This window comes from Dermacentor andersoni, chromosome 9 (genome assembly GCF_023375885.2).
Source record: "Dermacentor andersoni chromosome 9, qqDerAnde1_hic_scaffold, whole genome shotgun sequence".
In the NCBI taxonomy this organism is placed as follows: Eukaryota; Metazoa; Arthropoda; class Arachnida; order Ixodida; family Ixodidae; genus Dermacentor; species Dermacentor andersoni.
The window spans coordinates 84,614,574-84,627,510 of NC_092822.1; the positions used below are offsets into that span (position 1 = coordinate 84,614,574).

At 46.3% G+C, this 12,937-nt stretch overlaps 1 protein-coding gene across 1 annotated transcript in view; it reads left to right on the top strand.

Moving 5' to 3' along the window:
- The first annotated feature begins 4,544 nt into the window (after positions 1 to 4,544).
- Positions 4,545 to 12,937, top strand: part of LOC126528325 (XK-related protein 6-like) — a 61,421-nt gene continuing 53,028 nt past the window's right edge. Inside the window, exon 1 of the mRNA XM_055068941.2 lies at positions 4,545 to 4,588. The gene's annotated coding sequence lies outside the window, so the exon portion shown is untranslated. The remainder of the gene's footprint in view (positions 4,589 to 12,937) is intronic.

The window sequence follows — 12,937 nt, forward strand, 5'->3', positions numbered from 1 at the left end:
AACTTTCCATTTCATAACTAAATTTAGGAGGAGCCTAACAACCGTAATGACTAAAAGGAAGAGAAAGAGAAGAGGCAAAGAGAAAAAGACGAGTGATAACAGGAGGAAGAGTAGGTTTTCGCCGATCACCTCTTAAGAGAGCTTAAATGACCCTGTAATTTTCGCCTTCTTGCCTTTGTAGCTTTCAGTACAGGCGGCCAAAAAGCAGCCCATGAGTGGCTTGGTGAAACGAACCATGGGATTGAAAATCCAATCTACCAAACACTGAAGCGCAGAAAAATATTCAATCACACTAGCACGTGAACAGCACCATAGATAACCAATAAAAGTTCTACACAAGTGAAAATTGTAAATGAGCAACGTATAACATATTTCTTCCACCTATATTTAGGAGCAGCCTAAAGAAGAGCAATACTACAGGGAATCCCACTGCAAAGTTATGCCTTCTTGCTTTTGTTTCTTGCTTTCATTACAGGCGGCGAAGCAGGAGCTCGTGAGTACATTGGGCAAACAAAACCATTGCATTTAAAATACAATCTCCCAAATATTGAGCGACAGAAGAATGATAAATCAGAATAGCACGCGAGCAGTACCCTAGAGTACGTGCTAAAAGCCCCGTTAGCCAGAATATTGTAAACTGGGCGTAGCACAACTTTCTTTTTCCCAACCATATTAAGGAGTGAAACATTTTTCCTTCTCGCTTCTGTTTTCCTGATTTCACTACAGGCGGCCACGAAGTCATTGGTTTGCTGAAATAAACCATGGCGTTGAAAATCTAATCTACCAAATATTGAAGGGAACGCGAGAATCAACCTAGAATAAGCGCTAAAGTGTCGGTTAACCAGGACCTTGTAAACCGGGCAACGCATACCTTTTTTATGCCGCCTATATTTATGAGCAGCCTGAAAAACAGCAATAGTAAAGAAAATCCCACTGAAACGTTTTCGCCTTGTTTTTCTTTTCTTGCTTTTATTACAGGCCGCGAAGAGGCTGGCGGTGAGTACCTTGGTCAAACACCAAGAACCATGACTTTGAAAGTACGAGTTCCTGAAGTATGAAGGACAGAACACTAATTCAGCGTAGCACGCGAACCGGGTCTTTGAGCCAGACCAAGAACCATGACGAGTTCCCGAAGTATGAAGGACAGAACACTAATTCAGCGTAGCCCTAGACCAAGAACCATTACTTTGAAAGTACGAGTTCCCGAAGTATGAAGGACAGAACACTAATTCAGCGTAGCACGCGAACCGGGTCCTAGAGCTAGACCAAGAACCATGACTTTGAAAGTACGAGTTCCCGAAGTATGAAGGACAGAACACTAATTCAGCGTAGCACGCGAACCGGGTCCTAGAATATGCGCTAAAAGCCCCATTAGCGAGAATATTGTAAACTGGGGGACGCGTAATTTATATCAGTTTCGCCTTCTTGCTTTTTTTCCTGCTTTCATTACAGGCCCTCGGGAAGCCGCCCGTGAGTACCTTCGTCAAACAAACCATGCCATTGAACATGAATCTTTCGAATATTGAAGGACAGAAAAATAAATTACAAAGCCTTCCCTACCGGATAATGGGGTTAAGAGAAGCTTGTCCTGCATGCAACTGACCTTCGTCGCGCTTGAGTAACCCGCAAGTAAAGGTGCCGGGTTGCTTCGGCTTCCCGCTCCCTCATCGCGGGATCTTCTCCTTGCTGTAGGATTGCCTGGGCTCGGCCGGCACTAAAGACACGTTTATAGCCCGTCGTTATCGGTGCGCGGACGAGCGTCGGTATACTTCGGGCGCGTCGGAGCGCATTGGCCGCGTCCGTTTACGTTCGTGGGGCCAGCGCGTCGAAATATCGGTCGACCTATAGACGCTGTTGTGCTATCGCCAACGTGACGTAACGTCTGCGCGCTTTCACGTTACGTCGGACTATATTTCGGGCCTCAGCGGCTGGATCCGCGTGGGGACGGCGAGCCATTTCGCGGCCGGCTTCTCGCCGTCGCACGTCGAACGCTGCCTGTTCCTGGGAGGAACGCACAACGCGTGGCCATCCCATCGCATTTTCCGAGATTTATCTAAACACAGACGAAGCCGGTGCTGCGCGCGCCAAACCCTTTTCTGCCCTTTCCCTCCTCGGCGGAAGCGAAACGGCTCCGATTGGCTGCGCGTGTGGCGTGAGAGCGTGCCTATGCAACTGGAATGCTTGCTCACGCTCCGGCGCTGGAGCAGCTGTCGACTCGTGAAAACTGCTCTGCTCTGGGAGCATCCGGGTTTTTGTGTGACCAGACCGCCACGGAATGCAAGCTTCGCTTGAAAAACTTGGCTGACGCTTAGGCTTCGCCTTTAAGAGTGAAACGCGATAGATTTCAACGATCCCGGACTTGTCAGATTTCGGCAGGACGCAGGTGAGAGCGATGGTCTTGTTGTAAAGTACCGAGCCAACCGCGCCACTCAAAAAAGCGGTTTCTGTTCGAGTTTCAACGTAACAGACGTGTGATCAGGTCCTACCTTCCCGATATTTATGCGCATTTTACTTTGAGGAACTTTTACTTTGAGGTTCATTAACGCCTCCGCGCCATGCGGAGGGCCTGCGTGGTTGCGCTTCAGAATGACTTTTCACCAAGTGACGTCCGACGCTGACATAAGATATATTGCGGTAGGGGGCCCTTAACAATAGCGCGGTAAGAAAAAGCAGCATAGCACGTGAACGGGAGGTCCCGTTAACCTGAGTGCTAACCTTTTTTACTCATATCTACGTTTAGAGTAACCTGGTTTTGAATATCATCAGAAGCCAACAAACACTGACACCAAGAACATAAGGGAAATTACCTGTGTTTACTAAATGAAAAGAAAGGAAACGATAAATTAATGGAAATGAAAATGCATGAAAATACAACTTGCCGCAGGTGGAGAACGATCCCACAACCTTCGCATTACGCGTGCGATGTTTTACCAATAGAGCTACCGCGGCGTGGTTTCCCGCGCCGTGTCAGCCCGCGCCACCACTCACAAACCTTGGAGGCGGATGTGGTACATCGTTTCGGCCGCAGGCGTCAGGAAAACGTGATATTTTTAGGTAAAGGCAAGTGGTCATTAAACCCACACATGCCACCTGAAGGCATCAATGTTGCGGGATTCGAGACCCTCGTACTGTAATAAACGATTTTCATTAAACGTATCATGAGAAGCAAACAAAGATACTAAGGAAAGCATAGAAACTAAGGAAAGCATAGAAATTACTTGTACATACTAATTGAAATAAAGAAATGATAAATTAATTCCAATAAAAATGGATGAAAAACAACTTGGCGGAGGTGGGCAACGATCCCACGTCTTCGCATTACGCGTGCGATGGTCTGCCCTATTTAGCTACCACGGCGCGGTTTCCTACTAGAACTAACCGTGGGAGTGTTAGCAAGCGCCACCACTCACAAATCTTGGCGGCGGATGTGGAACATCCTTCCTGCCGCAGGCCTCACAAGCACATGATCTTTCTGGGTGAAGGCAACTGGTCAGTAAACCCGCACATGCTACCTGAAGGCATCAATGTTGGGACTTTCGTTCTGTAAGAACGAGAAGAAAGGCGGTTAACCGAGGGGCCCGATTTCTATTAATCATATCATGAAACGCCAACAAAGACCCTAAGGCAAACATACGGGAAATTACTTGTACTTACGAATTCAATTAAAGAAATGATATATAATGGCAACGAAAATAGCATCATCGCTTGATAACTCATGATAACTTGATACTTTGTTCCATACATAACAGTGAACGCTGAGGAGGCTAGAGGGACGTCTTGCAGTAGCTTCGTTCGCGCTGGGATACAGTTCGATGTTTTTTGACTGCAATTGTCAGCAACTAGTTTTGTATAGGCTCAGTAATAGAATGAAACAAGCTTTAATCCTTAGAAAGAAACACACACACAGTAGTATACGGCTGGTAAGACGTTGTTCTGGATCAAATTTATTTTTGTTGTTCCCTTCCGGTTTTTTTAAATTGCAACCCGTCGCGAGGAGCCTTACGTGCATGCTCGCGCCAGCGAACGATGGTTGGCGCATAGCGCAGAGTGGCCGAACAACTTGCGTAGCTTCCACAGCGTTGACTGCTATGTAGGGAACGGAGTATAGACATCCGTTCGTTGTCTTACGCATTTTCAATATGTTCTCGACCGGCCTCTACAGGTGCCAACAATTTCTCTGCCGGCAAGAAATTTCTTCCGTTTCACGACTAGGCACAGTCTTATTTATAACTAAATAAACGAGGTGTCGCCATTAGCTTTTATCAGCGTACTCCTTGACCGTAGTCATAGCCTTTAGTCCATGGAAGAATTTATGGTTCTTCCGAGAGTCGCGAGAAGCCTCGAGCATCTCCGACGGAATTCTGGTGCTTCCTTGTCCGTAATTAGTTGTGTGTACCCAACGCCCTTATTTCTCCTGTTTCAATTCGTGCATCTATCTTTTTTCGGTTTACGTGGACAGCGCATTGAGTTTGTTTGGTGTCTCCGTGAGCACCCCTGTGAAATCGGCGCGTTTTCTCCGTGCGCTGATATTATCGTCGTTTCCTTTTTTTTCTTTCAAAGGATGTGCTGCAGCCCCAGCGCCAGGGAAGTAAGTATCATGTGCCTCACGTATAAGTAAAATCCTTGCAATACGTGCAATATTGCACCAGTCACATTGGACGTTCCATATGACATATAATATGGGATACAGTGAATTAGGTCCAGGAGGTACACGGGTTTAGTTCACACTATATTTTTGATCTGTCTGGATAGAGCACCACTGCTTCGGACATGATGTGTAGTATGTTTTCTAGAAAGAATAGATTTATGTGCAAGTTATTGAAGGATGGAGCTATGTATATGTGAATCGCTGTGGATGGACCAAAGTTTCGAAGGATTCCCAAAGTGTCCTAGGATAGGAATAACATTTTTAATGCTGGCAACCAACGGTTTAATGCGTTGTGACCTTGTGTAAACCTGGGGTTATGCCCTACTCTCCACTACCCCAGTTTGGCCCGTTTGTGGTGGGCCGTGAGGTTTGTGCTTTTCAGGCGCACCCCGGGCCTGCTCGACGGCCAATAGTTAAGTGAAGTGTGAAGTGTGAAGGATTACGCGTGAGCTTGTCAGCTAGATCAAGCCTCTTTTTGACTTTCAATGTTAGAGTGCGACCAGTAAAATTGCTTCAGCTCTGCTTAGAGTCGCCGATTCTCACCTGATTTACTCACCAGCGTTAGAGGGGGTGGGGGGAGGGAATGTGATTTTCTATCCCAGGTTTATTCATTTATAAACTCGTTATAAACTCGTATTCGTTTGTAAAATTGTTTATAAACAAGTAGTATTTATTGACTCAATGTTCGTAAGGCTGAAGGGCAGACAAATCACGATGCAGTTATAGGATGAGGTGCAAATGGCCGCACGTGACCAGATATTTCAGCGTGGCCGGGACACCCACCGGTGGCAGCCTTAACGTGGTGGCCATCGCCAGGGAGCAGCACTGTTTCTCCCCGTTTCGGTGATGCGGCACTTCTTTCGAGCAGTAATTCTGGCGTTTAGTTTCAGCTTTATTGTTGAAAAGCTCCCTTACCTAAGATCGTCGCACTCTAGCGCGAAATTTTGTAAGGCGGCTGTTCTGTAGCCGCTGTTTGAAACTAGACTTCTTACGTGGTTAAATATATCGTTCCAGTTGGCGTAACTGTGACAACGACGCTCCAGCAATAAAATAGCTTCTTGGCGTCGCATGGTACTGCAGGCTTTCGTAGCTGTTCTCTTTCAATTACTCCAGGGATTGCGCGTCTTGTGTAGCAGAGCCTCGCAGCTGTCTGATAGCGTCACCAGATGTATCTTCTCACACTTGGTTGACAGCGCTCTCCAGGTATTCATTTCCGAGTCCAGATGGAAAATTCTTTTTTTTTTTTGCAATGCTCAGTAGAATTAATTTCTGCTCTGTCTGACCTGGGCTAATTGTGAGCAGCTGAAAATTTTCAGTCGTTATTAGCTATACAACCTAAGTAAACAACTTTTCATTTCGAACGAAACTAGCGATATGGTGTACTGGGTTTTGGGCTCTCGCACTTGCTCTCATACTTGGGCTCAACTTTTTGGATTGTTTCGTAGTCTTGGCAAGCACACCCTAAATATGTAATCGGGTTTTGCTTCAATAAGAACCCGTGTGGGTCGAGATAGTGCTAATAGGTCTTATATAAATTGAAACCATTGTTGTTATGTATGGTCCACCCATTCTAGCGGGCAGACAAACGCACCGCCTGCGCGGTCCAGGCTGGGCTTACGGAAGGCAGGCAATACGATAGTGCGACGTGCCTAAACATGGTAGCATTCATAAGGGCTAGGCGATACACGCCGTCTGCTGTGACGTATACGATACTATCGCTACCTGAAACATGAACCCTAATAGGAAGTAGCAGAGGCGGAAGACTGCGGCCTCCCTTTCTCACAAGAGGGCTATGAAAAATTTAGGAATGAGAAAAATGTCCAATCATTTCTCAGGCTTTTTCACCCGAAAGAGATACGAAGAATGCCGGCTTCTCGTTGAACTGGTCTGAGAACCCAGTTCCCACTCATGCTAAGCAGAGGTTGTTATTGTTCAGTAACTTCGTGCTGACAGTGCAGATGGTCCAAAAGCGGCGCACGCAGTTATTACTTCGCGTGCGAATTGTATATCCGGTCGTCTGACAGTTGCATTAAGTCCAACTCGTCCCAGTTTCGTCCTGCTCTGTATCTCTTCCAAAGCTCTTCCGAATTCTTACGTCACTCCAGCCCTTGATGATATGTTGGTACATATTGGTAATATATCGGTAATATATCGGTAAAAATAAATATGTGGCACATACAGTCAGACTCTGTGAACTCGGTTCTACTTCGTACTAGTCCGCATGTGCTTCTATTTGCACCGCAAAAAAGATATACAGGCGGCAAAAATCTAGGTGCCAATTGTAAATTTGCGTTGCCTGAAATTGCAAGGTATATTCACTTGAAACAGAATCTAAGATTGATATACAGGAGTTCATCGGACCTTCAAACATTCTGTTACAATGCACTGTTTTCATAAATTAAAGCTACTGTTTAATGCTCAGAACATAGCTTTTGATGCGGAGGCGATCATGCTTTTATCCCATAAATGTAATTAGGTTGTAAAATTGATATGTGAAGCCGCTTGACGAATTAAATGTCAACCAATCACTGTAGCTCAATGCAACCGAGAATTGCTTCTTCTACTTTGTTGTAGCGAAAGCTGAGCGATAGGGACACAGAAAGGCACAATCGACACAAAGCGCGGTGTGTTTCTCGACTGAGCATCTCTGTGTCCCTGTTGTTCATATTGTTGAAGTGTGGAGAGACACACGAAAGAGGCCATTTACAGGCTATTTACATTGGAACCAGACCGCCAGGCCGACACTCGCTCGCGCCAAGGGCACAGACCAACTTCATCGTCGTTCTCGCGGCGATAGGCGGTGAAGAGAAGCGACCGGGTTGGGGCGAACGAGACTGATGGCGTCGAGGTGAGGGCGAGCGGCTGTAGCAAAGGTTCGGAGCAGGAGCATCAGCAGCAGTGGGTTTATGGTGGTGGTGGCTATCGGTTGCGGCAGTGATGAACGACGTGGCCGATGCGACAGCTGTGGAAGCAGATCGGCCTGTCATCACGGGTACGCCATTCGGACGGGTTGCGGCGAGATGTGGCAGAAAAGGACTGGCGGTGACAAGGAGGGCCGCTAGAGAACTGGGGTACGCTGCGTTGAGACGTGGAACACACGTTCCACGTCTCATCTTCAGACCCATGTTCTCAAACTCCTGTCGTACAACGGCCTGAACCATCGCAATCGTGGTTTCTGGTAGATCGGGAAGCGTCGCGGAGAAAGCTGGCGAACAGGCGGCCTCGAGTTCGCGGCGAATAATACGGGTTACGTCGTCACAGGTGGTGGTCTGACGCGGTCGACCCTCACATGTCGACGTAGCAGCAGTGTTGGGTAGCCCCATGATGTGGTGTCATATACGGCGGCTCTTAGCTTGTTCAAAGCGAAGGCATTCTTTTGTGATGGCGTCAATAGTCGAGACGTTGCCGAAAACAGGCAAATTGGGAGCGTTGTCGGCAATCCCCTTTAGCACATGCGCCACTTTATCTGCTTCGGACATATCGTCAGCTTTGCGGCATAGAGCCAAGACGTCGAGAATTCATGAATAGTACGGCTCTGTAGATGACGCAAGAGCCTTTCTCACGGCAACCTAGCGCCCAGTGGGGTCACTGAACATTAGCCTTTCTTTGAAACTGTCCCAGCTGGTTATCTCATCGTCATGCGTTTGGTGCCACATGCGTGGGGTGCCGCCGAGATAAAAGATGACAATGGCGAGTACAATCGTTGGGTCCCAGCTGTTATTAGCACTGGCGCGTTCATAAAGCTTGATCCATTCGTCAACATCCTGTCCCTCCAGGCCGGAGAACACACCAGGGTCGCGATGTGGGGCAACCGTTACGATTGGAGCAGTCAGACAAGCCGAAGCCATTGCAGAGGCGGCCTCGTCACCGGGAGGCATGGTGACAAGCTCGATGTGCCGACCACTTCGAAGATCCATGGCAAGGACGGGGATCGCTAACCTCCACCAAAATGTTACGCGTGGAAAGACACAGACGAAAGAGGCTATTCGTTCATTGCAGGAAGATACGCCTTGCAATGTCACGGGCTACCATTCTTAAACTACATTATGCCACCTAGTTCAATTAGCTAAACACCTAATACTTTACTTAGTTCAATTAGCTAAACACCTAGTACTTTGCTTATTCCTTTGTGTATCTCACTTTACCGTAGAAGTAGAATTTTCCTGTTCTAGTAGTCCAAGTCGTGTATTAGGATTAGCGTACCTGCCACAAAGTTTCTGGAAATCGCCCCCCCCCCTTTAATGCTGTGTAGTTCCCGTTTGTTCCCTTCCATCTTTCAAATAACGGTGGTGTTGGTTTCACAATACGAAGTTAAACACGAGCTTCGTACCTTCATTGGCCTTCACACATTAAATCTGATGTACTTTATGCATTTTTCAGATGTACTACTTGTTAAGCAGGCCGAATCTTACTGCTAGCAGAAAGCATTCTACACGATGCAGATAGCGCAGGGAGATTACCGGCTCCGATTTCCAGGACATTGGTTGCTCATCGAAAAACTTAATTCAATACGAGTCAAATATTTTTTACCAATAAACCCTGGATACGGATTTGTCTTCAAGCCCTATAGCGGCACTGATAACTCAAATCTGGTATTTTTTTCACGGAGTAAAAATTCACCGACAGTTTCTACAACTACGTTCCAGTTCATGTTCTCAATATTAGCGCGGTGCTCTATTTGAGTCACATATGTTCCCACAAAAGGCCCCTTCGTGCAATGTGGGGGAAAAGTCTGCACATATAGGGAGAAAGCTAGGCTGAATCGTGTGTAATAGTCTTGCCATCTTCCTGCAAACGCCCCTATACGTGTCTGTACGGACGTGTCTGTCGACTTCAAAGGTCCCAGAAAACAGGAACAATGTAAACATTATGCTGCTCCACAGAAAGGGAGACAGTAAAGAATTAAAAAATTATAAGCCCATTACCTTACTCCGCGTATTATATGAAATGTTGACGAAGATAATTTGCAATAGAATAAACGCAACACTAGACCTTAGTCAACTAAGGGAACAGGCTGGCTTCAGTAAGGGATACTCTACGATAGATCACATCCATGTGATCATTGAGGTAACAGAGAAACCCGCAAACTACAATCAGCCTCTCCATATGGCTTTCATAGATTGTGAAAAGGAATTTGATTCAGTGGAGATACCAGCAGTCATAGATGCATTACATAATCAAGGAGTAGAGACCGCTTACATAAACATCTTGGAAGACATCTGTAGAGATTCCACAGTTAACTTAATTCTGCACACGAAAAGTAGGAAGATGCCAATAAAGAAAGGGGTCAGGCAAGGAGACACAATCTCTTCAAGGCTATTCAATGCATGCTTGGAAGTATTCCAGTTATTAAACTGGGAAGGCATAGGAGAAGGATCAACGGCGAATATCTCAGGAACCATCGGCTTGCACATGACATCGTTCTATTCAGAAGTACTGTAGACGAGTTACAACAAATGATTGAGGACCTTAACAAGGAAAGTCTAAGAATGGTGTTGAACATTATTATGCAGAAGACAAAAATAATGATCACTAGCCGGGCAAGGAAAATAAAAGTTCAGGATTGCCAGTCAGCCTTTGGAGTCTGTCAAGGAGTACATTTCCCTAAGTCAATTAATCACAGGGAACCCTCATCATGGAAGAGAACTCAGATTCATAAAAATGAGTTGGAGCGCATACGGCAGACATTGTCAACTCCTGATTGGAAGCTTACCATTATCATTATAGAGGAAGGTGTACAATCAGTGCGTTATTCCGACGCTGACATATGGAGTAGATACTTGGAGACTGACAAAGAAGCTCAAAAGCAAGTTAAGGACCGCGCAAACACCAATGTATCGAAGCAGGCACCTACCCAAGCAGGAGGGCCCGCCCCCCCCCCCCAAATTAAATATGCATACCCCCCCCCTTCTCGCCCACGCCACCACTTCTCACACATATTCCTAAAGCGCCGCCAAATCAATGTTGAGACTTGACAGCTATTCGACGGTCAACATTTTGCTGCCTTTCTCACTCCTTTTGGATGGCGGTAGTTATCGGCGTCTCCTGGGATGTGAAGGCCAGTTTCCTCATCAATTCGGTGCCAGCACGATTAACTCGAAATGCATTCAGTTGTCGCGGTTTATTCAAAGGTCACGCGCATCGTTGCTGCTTCTTATTTCAACCTTCTTTGTTAGAGCGATCCAGGGGCCAGGAAAGGTATTCAGTTCGTGGCCAACTGGTCTGTATGCACATGGAACGAGTTGCGACCACAGGAAATGCCAATTGCGTTTAACTTTTCTTTTTGTTTCATTGTTTCCTCGAGTGACGGCTCGCCGCGGCGCTGAGAGATCCTCAGAACAGATACCCGTGATATTGTTATACTCTTAAGCAATATGACTGTCACCCGTTACGTTGTCTGGTTTTCCCCTAATTGTACAGCACTTTCGTGCAAAATAGACAACTGGAAACAAGAGTAGCAAGGAGCTGACAAATTAAGCGATCTACTAAGGGAGAGAGCCAAGGCAACAGCCAAACAGGAAAGAAAAGCGAAAATTACCAATTTTAACCGTTTATTTGTTTATGAGTGAAAACATTTGAATCATCTTTCATTTAAAGAGCAAGCAGTCATAACGCCCTCGTAAGTGGAGGACAATTCCGTGTATTAATGACTCTTCTACAGTTATCATTCGAGCCACCTAGCGTAGCCGCTTCTCTGCTATGCTTACGTAAGTGTTTTTCTAATGTTCCGCGGTGGGCGCAGTACCTGCAGAATCGCAGCTTGCTGCACCATGTGCGGTTGTACGCGACTGGCGGCCACGCATCGTTACGTAACTTCCCAAATAACAATACGAGTCGGTTGTGGCACTTCTGCCAGAGCAGTAAACGAGGGATCCAAAAGGACTGTGATTGTTCCACGAATGTATATCTCTGTACAATTCTTCCAGAGCTAATTCAAAAAACGCTACTATAGTCGGATACAACTTAAGTCTGCAATGAAGCCCCTCCCACGCCCTCATAACCGCCAGCCACTGTTCCTCTGCGAGGCTGCAAATAATTCGTACTTCAAACTTTTTCTGTTACCCAAATAACGCGGTAACTACAACAATGAAATTAGTAGCGCGTAATTTTATACCTTTCACCTAACCTATTGTAGTGGAATGGCGAATGCCTAATTCTTTATTGAACTGAAATAACATGCTTGCTTCGCTAGAGCTATTTGTTGTGAAGTTTCACTTCAGTTGGCAGTGAAGTTTCATGAGTAAAACGGGTTCAGCAGTGAAATGAACTGCACCGCAGACTTTTGAAGAGTGAAACGCTCAGACTCCTTACATTTTGTCCATGTCTGCTGCACAACTCATTGCTTCCGCCGATGAAAAGACTCTTCAAGAACAGCAGACGCTCCGGAGGTATCAAGTACGACGCCATTTTGAAAAGGTCGCATGACGACGATTTTGTTTGCTGCTGTGATTGGCTGGCGGAGTAACACAACTCCGCGTAGTCCGTGTGCCTTTGTTGTCTACTGCTGTTTTTTTAAGTTCTATTCTGCTAAAGTTTTACACTCTCGGGGCTTCTTTACTTGCTCTTGGCAGTGTTCTTCCTGCGCGAGTTCATTTGACGTGGTTCTTTGTTTGCCAAGGAGAGGTGTATCGCATAGGCGTACCTATAAAATACGCCTTATTTCATTTCTGTTTTGTGGGTTTATGCGTTTTTATGGCAAATGGTGGGCGTTATTCACATTTGTACTAGTAAAGGTACACCCCTCATTTGCATAGAAACGTTGCCTTGGGTTGGGCACCCCCCCCCCTTCCCTCCCCCCCGAAAAAAAATCCTAGGTGCGTGCCTGGATCGAAGAATGCTAGGCATAACGTTAAGGGACAGGAAAAGAGCGGTTTAGATCAGAGAGCGAACGGGTATAGCCGATATTCTAAGTGACATTCAGAGAAACAAATGGAGCTGGGCAATTCATGTAATGCGCAGATTAGATACACGTTGGGCTATTACGGGGAGTGTTACAAATTAGATGCGAAGAGAAGTAAAGCGCAATCGGGGACAGCAGAAGGCTAGGTGAGGCAATGAAATTAGGAAATTCACGGGCACTAGTTGGAATCGGTTGGCGCAGGGCAGGGATAATTGGAGATTGCAGGGAGAGGCCTTTATCCTGCAGTGTACATAAAATAGGCTGATGGTGATGACTGTTGTCACATCTCCAAGATCAAACCACTCTAGTCAGCCCACCGACCCTGGACAGAGTGTCATCGAGAGAGGGACCAATCATAAAGGAACTGTATTTTCGTGGTCATGTGGGTC